General features: G+C 44.0%; 3 non-coding genes across 3 annotated transcripts in view; all 3 read left to right on the forward strand.

The window, feature by feature from the left end:
• The first annotated feature begins 3,582 nt into the window (after positions 1-3,582).
• LOC119694454 lies at positions 3,583-5,485 on the forward strand. Its single transcript, XR_005254881.1, has one exon. It is a non-coding gene; the product is annotated as a small subunit ribosomal RNA (ribosomal RNA).
• A 431-nt stretch (positions 5,486-5,916) lies between these two features.
• On the forward strand, positions 5,917-6,073 carry LOC119694504. Its single transcript, XR_005254898.1, has one exon. It is a non-coding gene; the product is annotated as a 5.8S ribosomal RNA (ribosomal RNA).
• A 407-nt stretch (positions 6,074-6,480) lies between these two features.
• Positions 6,481-7,500, forward strand: part of LOC119694482 — a 3,893-nt gene continuing 2,873 nt past the window's right edge. The window contains exon 1 of the ribosomal RNA XR_005254893.1: positions 6,481-7,500. This exon is cut by the window's right edge and continues 2,873 nt beyond it. This is a non-coding gene — a ribosomal RNA (large subunit ribosomal RNA).

Raw genomic sequence — 7,500 nt, forward strand, 5'->3', positions numbered from 1 at the left:
GCAGCGGTCTATACGCGTAAACACGTTTAGCCGATACGCGAAAACACGTCTAACAGCTAATTTCGCGAAGCTTAAACAAACAATTTATTCAGACGACATTTCGCGCTTTTCTATCATTTCATATTATCGGTACGATACGAGAGCTAGACAACACATATTCATTCGATAAACGCGTTTACGGGGATCGGCGAGCGACGCGGGGCAGCGGTCTATACGCGTAAACACGTTTAGCCGATACGCGAAAACACGTTTAACAGCTAAATTTCGCGAAGCTTACACAAACAATTTATTGTGACGACATTTCGCGCTATTCTATCATTTCATATTATCGGTACGATACGAGAGCTAGACAACACATATTCATTCGAATCGGTAACATTTCCCTTCATTACATTTGAATGAAAATATAGACGTGATTACGCGTATTGAAACCTATAAATGCACATTTACGCGTATCATATCGCGTTTCTTTTATACAACATAATTTTATTTCCCTACATCATGATACACACTCATTTATATGTGTATTTATTTTATTTTTTTTATTTATTTACTTAGAGACAAACAGTCATACATAATTTCGATAAAGATTTAGATAAAGAGACGGCAAAAATATCTACATCAGATAACACATCGTTATAAAAATATGTCATAGGTAGTATGTTTACTATAATAATAATGCACTATTGTATAGCCACACTTATACTGAAACGGTTATACGTGATTACCTACATACTCATGCGGATTGAAAAGTGTTTTTGTTCACAATGTAATGTTGTGATATAAAAATTAGTAGCATTGATAAACGTGATTACGCGTATATAAACGTATAAATGTACATTTACGCGGATCGAATCGCGTTTCTTTTATACAACATAATTTTATTTCCCTTCATCATGATACACACTCATTGATATGTCTATTTATTTATTTATTTACTTAGAGACAAACAGTCATACATAATTTATCTGTAAACATAACTAGGTAGTATATTTTAGACCTATAGTCCCATAAATAAAGTAGTTATACAATAATAAGCTTAATATCGAAAAGTAAGTATTTAAGTAAGTTAGGCTTTAATTAGTTACATTCGGCATCGTATTAATATTAGTGGAAACAAGTTTTTTGTACTTAGATAAAGAGACGGCAAAAATATCTACATCAGATAACACATCGTTATAAAAATATGTCATAGGTAGTATGTTTATTATAATAATAATGCACTATTGTATAGCCACACTTATACTGAAACGGTTATACGTGATTACCTACATACTTATGCGGATTGAAAAGTGTGTGATTACGCGTATCAATAGCGACGCGCATTAAACGTGATTACGCGTATTGAAACGTATAAATGCACATTTTCGCGTATCGAATCGCGTTTCTTTTATACAACATAATTTTATTTTCCTACATCATGATACACACTCATTGATATAATATGTCATAATATGTTTATTATAATAATGCACTATTGTATAGCCACACTTATACTGAAACGGTTATACGTGATTACCTACATACTTATGCGGATTGAAAAGTGTGTGATTACGCGTATCAATAGCGACGCGAATTAAACGTGATTACGCGTATTGAAACGTATAAATGCACACTTTCGCGTATCGAATCGCGTTTCTTTTATACAACAGAATTTTATTTTCCTACATCATGATACACACTCATTGATATAATATGTCATAATATGTTTATTATAATAATGCACTATTGTATAGCCACACTTATACTGAAACGGTTATACGTGATTACCTACATACTTATGCGGATTGAAAAGTGTGTGATTACGCGTATCAATAGCGACGCGCATTAAACGTGATTACGCGTATTGAAACGTATAAATGCACATTTTCGCGTATCGAATCGCGTTTCTTTAATACAACATAATTTTATTTCCCTACATCATGATACACACTCATTGATATAATATATGTCATAGTATGTTTATTATAATAATGCACTATTGTATAGCCACACTTATACTGAAACGGTTATACGCGATTACCTACATACTTATGCGGATTGATAAGTGTGTGATTACGCGTATCAAACGCGACGCGCATTAAACGTGATTACGCGTATTGAAACGTATAAATGCACATTTACGCGTATCGAATCGCGTTTCTTTAATACAACATAATTTTATTTCCCTTCATCATGATACACACTCATTGATGTATGTAATAGTGTGTTTATTATAATAATCCACTATATAGCCACACTTATACTGAAACGGTTATACGTGATTACCTACATACTTATGCGGATTGAAAAGTGTGTGATTACGCGTATCGAAGATTTGCCGTACAATAACTTTTTAAATAAAGAACATAGGCTACTTTTTATCCCGGAATTCCCACGGGAAAACTTTTTAAGGCGAAGCGAAGCTCGCGGCAACAGCTAGTACAATATATTTGAATGTAAATATAGACGCGCATTAAACGTGATTACGCGTATTGAAACGTATAAATGCACATTTACGCGCATCATGATATACCTACAGTCATTATGCAATAACATTGAAATCATGTCATAGTATGTTATGTAAAATCGGTGAGCATTTCATTTGGAATGTTGTCAATTCACTATAGCCACTGAACGTGATGTATTACTTATACTGAAAATGTTAAACGTGATTACGTGTAACGATTAAACGTGATTACGCGTATTGATAAGTTTTTTTTCAGGCTTCTGAAAAAAAAAAAACCTGATTTTATTTATCTATTCATGATACACATTAATATTATGCAATAACATTGATATGTAAAATCTTTATACTCCACTATCAGAACTGATACTACACTTGTGTAGCAGAGAGCGGAGCGCGCGACGTGCGAGTTGAAATTCAAATGTTGTGCGCTTCTGTAATCTGTGTGTGGTGTTTTTCGATGTTGTTATGTCGAGGCGCGCGTAAGTTTTTACAACTTCATACTGTGTCTCGTATCGTAAAGAGCGTCGTTGAAGCGCAAATATAATATAACTCTTTTGGGTTGTGTTGTGTGCGTTTTCTGATGTCTCTTTTGTGCGAGTGCTGTGTGTTTGGTGTTAGAAATTTTGCGCTCGATCTGCGATCATATACAAAACGAAAACACCACAATATTATGTTACACGTTCAGTGCGCAATGACTCTCTGTATTGAGAGGATACTAATATACGCGCAGTATGAAAACAAAACACCCGACAAAATGTTTGGGGCTCTCAAGAAAGAGTGTGTCCAAGGTCTCTATCGCTCCGGGCGAAATCGATCATGTTCACGAGTATTGTCAACAGATATTAATATTTGAAGACTTGTCTCGGTCGAACGTTCATTATAAGGGCGTCTTTGTACGTCACAATGGCTGCGTGTATGTCGGCTGACAGTGCGGTATTAGTTTATCGCGTCATGCTGGACACGTATGTCTCAGAAACTCAACGCTGTGATGTTGTGATACGATGATTGCCAGCGGCGTCGTAGTGGGTCTCGACCCCTTGCGACGCTCGCGGGGCGCACGCACGCTCACACTGTCAACTCATTGGGAGAGTGTGTGTCGCCGCAAACGCATTTATTTGTGTTTACGCGACAGCTCCCTGGTTGATCCTGCCAGTAGTTATATGCTTGTCTCAAAGATTAAGCCATGCATGTCTCAGTGCAAGCCGTATTAAGGCGATACCGCGAATGGCTCAATATATCAGTTTTGGTTCCTTAGATCTTACTCAGTTACTTGGATAACTGTGGTAATTCTAGAGCTAATACATGCAATCAGAACTCTGACCAGTGATGGAATGAGTGCTTTTATTAGATCAAAACCAATCGACGGAGGGCCTCGCGTCCGAAGTCGTTCATTTTGATGAATCTGGATAACTTTTGCCGATCGCATGGTCCAGTACCGGCGACGCATCTTTCAAATGTCTGCCTTATCAACTTTCGATGGTAGTTTCTGCGACTACCATGGTTGTCACGGGTAACGGGGAATCAGGGTTCGATTCCGGAGAGGGAGCCTGAGAAACGGCTACCACATCCAAGGAAGGCAGCAGGCGCGCAAATTACCCACTCCCGGCACGGGGAGGTAGTGACGAAAAATAACGATACGGGACTCTTACGAGGCCTCGTAATCGGAATGAGTACACTTTAAATATTTTAACGAGGAACAATTGGAGGGCAAGTCTGGTGCCAGCAGCCGCGGTAATTCCAGCTCCAATAGCGTATACTAAAATTGTTGCGGTTAAAAAGCTCGTAGTTGCATTTGTGCGCCGCGCTGTCGGTGCACCGCATCCGCGGTGATACTGACACGTTTGCGGAGCATATCGTCGGTGAGCCGCCGGTCAAACGGCGGTTCAATATCAAAATCCTATCGCGGTGCTCTTCAGTGAGTGTCGAGATGGGCCGACAATTTTACTTTGAACAAATTAGAGTGCTCAAAGCGGGCTCAAAATGCTGCTTGAATATTTCGTGCATGGAATAATAGAATATGATCTCGGTTCTATTTTGTTGGTTTTCAGAACTCCGAGGTAATGATTAATAGGGATAACTGGGGGCATTCGTATTGCGACGTTAGAGGTGAAATTCTTGGATCGTCGCAAGACGAACATCAGCGAAAGCATTTGCCAAAGGTGTTTTCATCAATCAAGAACGAAAGTTAGAGGTTCGAAGGCGATTAGATACCGCCCTAGTTCTAACCGTAAATATGTCATCTAGCGATCCGCCGACGTTACTACAATGGCTCGGCGGGCAGCTTCCGGGAAACCAAAGATTTTGGACTCCGGGGGGAGTATGGTTGCAAAGCTGAAACTTAAAGGAATTGACGGAAGGGCACCACCAGGAGTGGAGCCTGCGGCTTAATTTGACTCAACACGGGAAATCTCACCAGGCCCGGACACCGGAAGGATTGACAGATTAACAGCTCTTTCTTGATTCGGTGGGTGGTGGTGCATGGCCGTTCTTAGTTGGTGGAGCGATTTGTCTGGTTAATTCCGGTAACGAACGAGACTCTAGCCTGCTAAATAGGCGTCGTCATTTAGGTGTGCGTGGCTTCGGTCGCGCAACTCACTGGCGACGTATTAAAATTCTTCTTAGAGGGACCGGCGGCTTCGAGCCGCACGAGATTGAGCAATAACAGGTCTGTGATGCCCTTAGATGTCCTGGGCCGCACGCGCGCTACACTGAAGGAATCAGCATGTTCTCCCTGGCCTAGAGGCCCGGGCAACCCGCTGAAACTCCTTCGTGCTGGGGATTGGGGTTTGCAATTATCCCCCATAAACGAGGAATTCCTAGTAAGCGCGAGTCATAAGCTCGCGTTGATTACGTCCCTGCCCTTTGTACACACCGCCCGTCGCTACTACCGATTGAATGATTTAGTGAGGTCTTCGGACCGACACGCGATGGCTTCACGGCCGTCGGCGTTGTTGGGAAGTTGACCAAACTTGATCATTTAGAGGAAGTAAAAGTCGTAACAAGGTTTCCGTAGGGGAACCTGCGGAAGGATCATTAACGTATATATTGTCTCTCTCTAGTAGATGACGACAACATATTATACATTAATAAGACATCCAAAAATTTCTTGCGCGCGCGCACTGAATGCCGCACTGTACATGTACATGTGCGTTGCGTTTTGTTGTGCGCGTTCGAGAACGTCGCGCCGTATCCACGTCAGCGTTGACAGGGTTGAAATCCGCACCCTCGAGCTGTCCGATTGGCGCGCGACGTAAAATAAAAACCACAAAATGCGGTGGATGAGTGACGCGCGCGCGAACGCTATGTCGACGACGCACAATGTACGTACACGTATACAACTCTGTTTGTATCATCGTTTTGTGTGTTATCGCTTGTGTGTGAGTGCGCGTGTCCGTATCATTCGATATATATAAATTTATTTTTATATTTACCTTTGTCAAAAAAATAACGAATAATGCCAAAATCATTACCCTGGACGGTGGATCACTTGGCTCGCGGGTCGATGAAGAACGCAGTTAACTGCGCGTCATAGTGTGAACTGCAGGACACATTTGAACATCGACATTTCGAACGCACATTGCGGTCCGTGGAGACACATCCAGGACCACTCCTGTCTGAGGGCCGGCTGCATAAAATACATAGCCACACTGCGTGAATTCGTTCACGCATTTGACGGTTCGATTCGACATAATATTATTATGTTGAATACGTCCGTTTAAAAATCGTGTCGACTGTGACACGCTCTTACAGCGTTGTGTGCGCGCGATTGCGTGTCCGTGGCGTCCGTTGCGTTATAATGTAACGCGGGCGACTCGTCGAAAGGTGAGCAAACTGCCCGCGTATATCATACAAACGTTCAATGGGTAACATACGTTTCACGGTGCACGATCAACGCGCGTTTTCGCACTGACGCTGTAACAATACAAAATTCTGTAGGCGGACTCGACGTCCGAAGCGTGCTTCGGCGCCGCCGCTAACGTGGTGGTGTCGTCGCGCGGACGGATATCGTGTCTGCCTCGAATTTATCACGTTGGCCTCAGATCAGGGAGGATCACCCGCCGAATTTAAGCATATTAGTAAGCGGAGGAAAAGAAACTAACCAGGATTTCCTTAGTAGCGGCGAGCGAACAGGAAAGAGCCCAGCACCGAATCCCGCGGTTGTAACGGCCGCGTGACATGTGGTGTTCGGGAGGTTCCGCTTTCTCGTCGTCGCGACTCCTGTCCAAGTTCGTCTTGAACGGGGCCGTTTTCCCGTAGAGGGTGCCAGGCCCGTAGCGACGGAGGGCGGCGGCGAGAGGGACTCTCCTCAGAGTCGGGTTGCTTGAGAGTGCAGCCCTAAGTGGGTGGTAAACTCCATCTAAGGCTAAATATTACCGCGAGACCGATAGCGAACAAGTACCGTGAGGGAAAGTTGAAAAGAACTTTGAAGAGAGAGTTCAAGAGTACGTGAAACCGTTCAGGGGTAAACCTGCGAAACTCGAATGAACGAACGGAGAGATTCATCGTCATTCCGCGGCGCGGCGTGCGCGCGTTCGATGTTCGTCACCTCGGTGACGGGCACGGCGCGTGTCGCCGGCGTCCGTGGACGGCGTGCACTTCTCTCTTAGTAAGACATCGCGACCCGTTCGATGTCGGCCTAAGCCCCGCTCGGGAGCCCTGCGGTCCCCGTGGCCGTAGGACCGTGGCGGACGCCGGCCGGCTGTCGGACGGTATGAGCGTGAAACGCGCACGCGCTTCGGCGCGTCCGGCTCGACGCAAGGCGATGTCGCTGCCGTACTACTGCCGTAAGTGCGGTAGTCGGTGCGGCGTTGTCTGTTGTCGCTGCCGTTGTCTCGGACCGTGCGCGTCTCGGTCGGCGATGATTCAGTTTCGGGCACTCGCAGGACCCGTCTTGAAACACGGACCAAGGAGTCTAGCATGTGTGCGAGTCATAGAGATTATAAAACTGAAAGGCGCAACGAAAGTGAAGGCGCGCGCTAGCCGCGTGCTCAGGGAGGATGGAGACCGATCTAGGTCGGCCTCTCGCACTCCCGAGGCGTCTCGTTTCCAAT

The sequence above is a fragment of the Plutella xylostella genome, chromosome 29 (assembly GCF_932276165.1).
Source record: "Plutella xylostella chromosome 29, ilPluXylo3.1, whole genome shotgun sequence".
NCBI classification, from domain to species: Eukaryota; Metazoa; Arthropoda; class Insecta; order Lepidoptera; family Plutellidae; genus Plutella; species Plutella xylostella.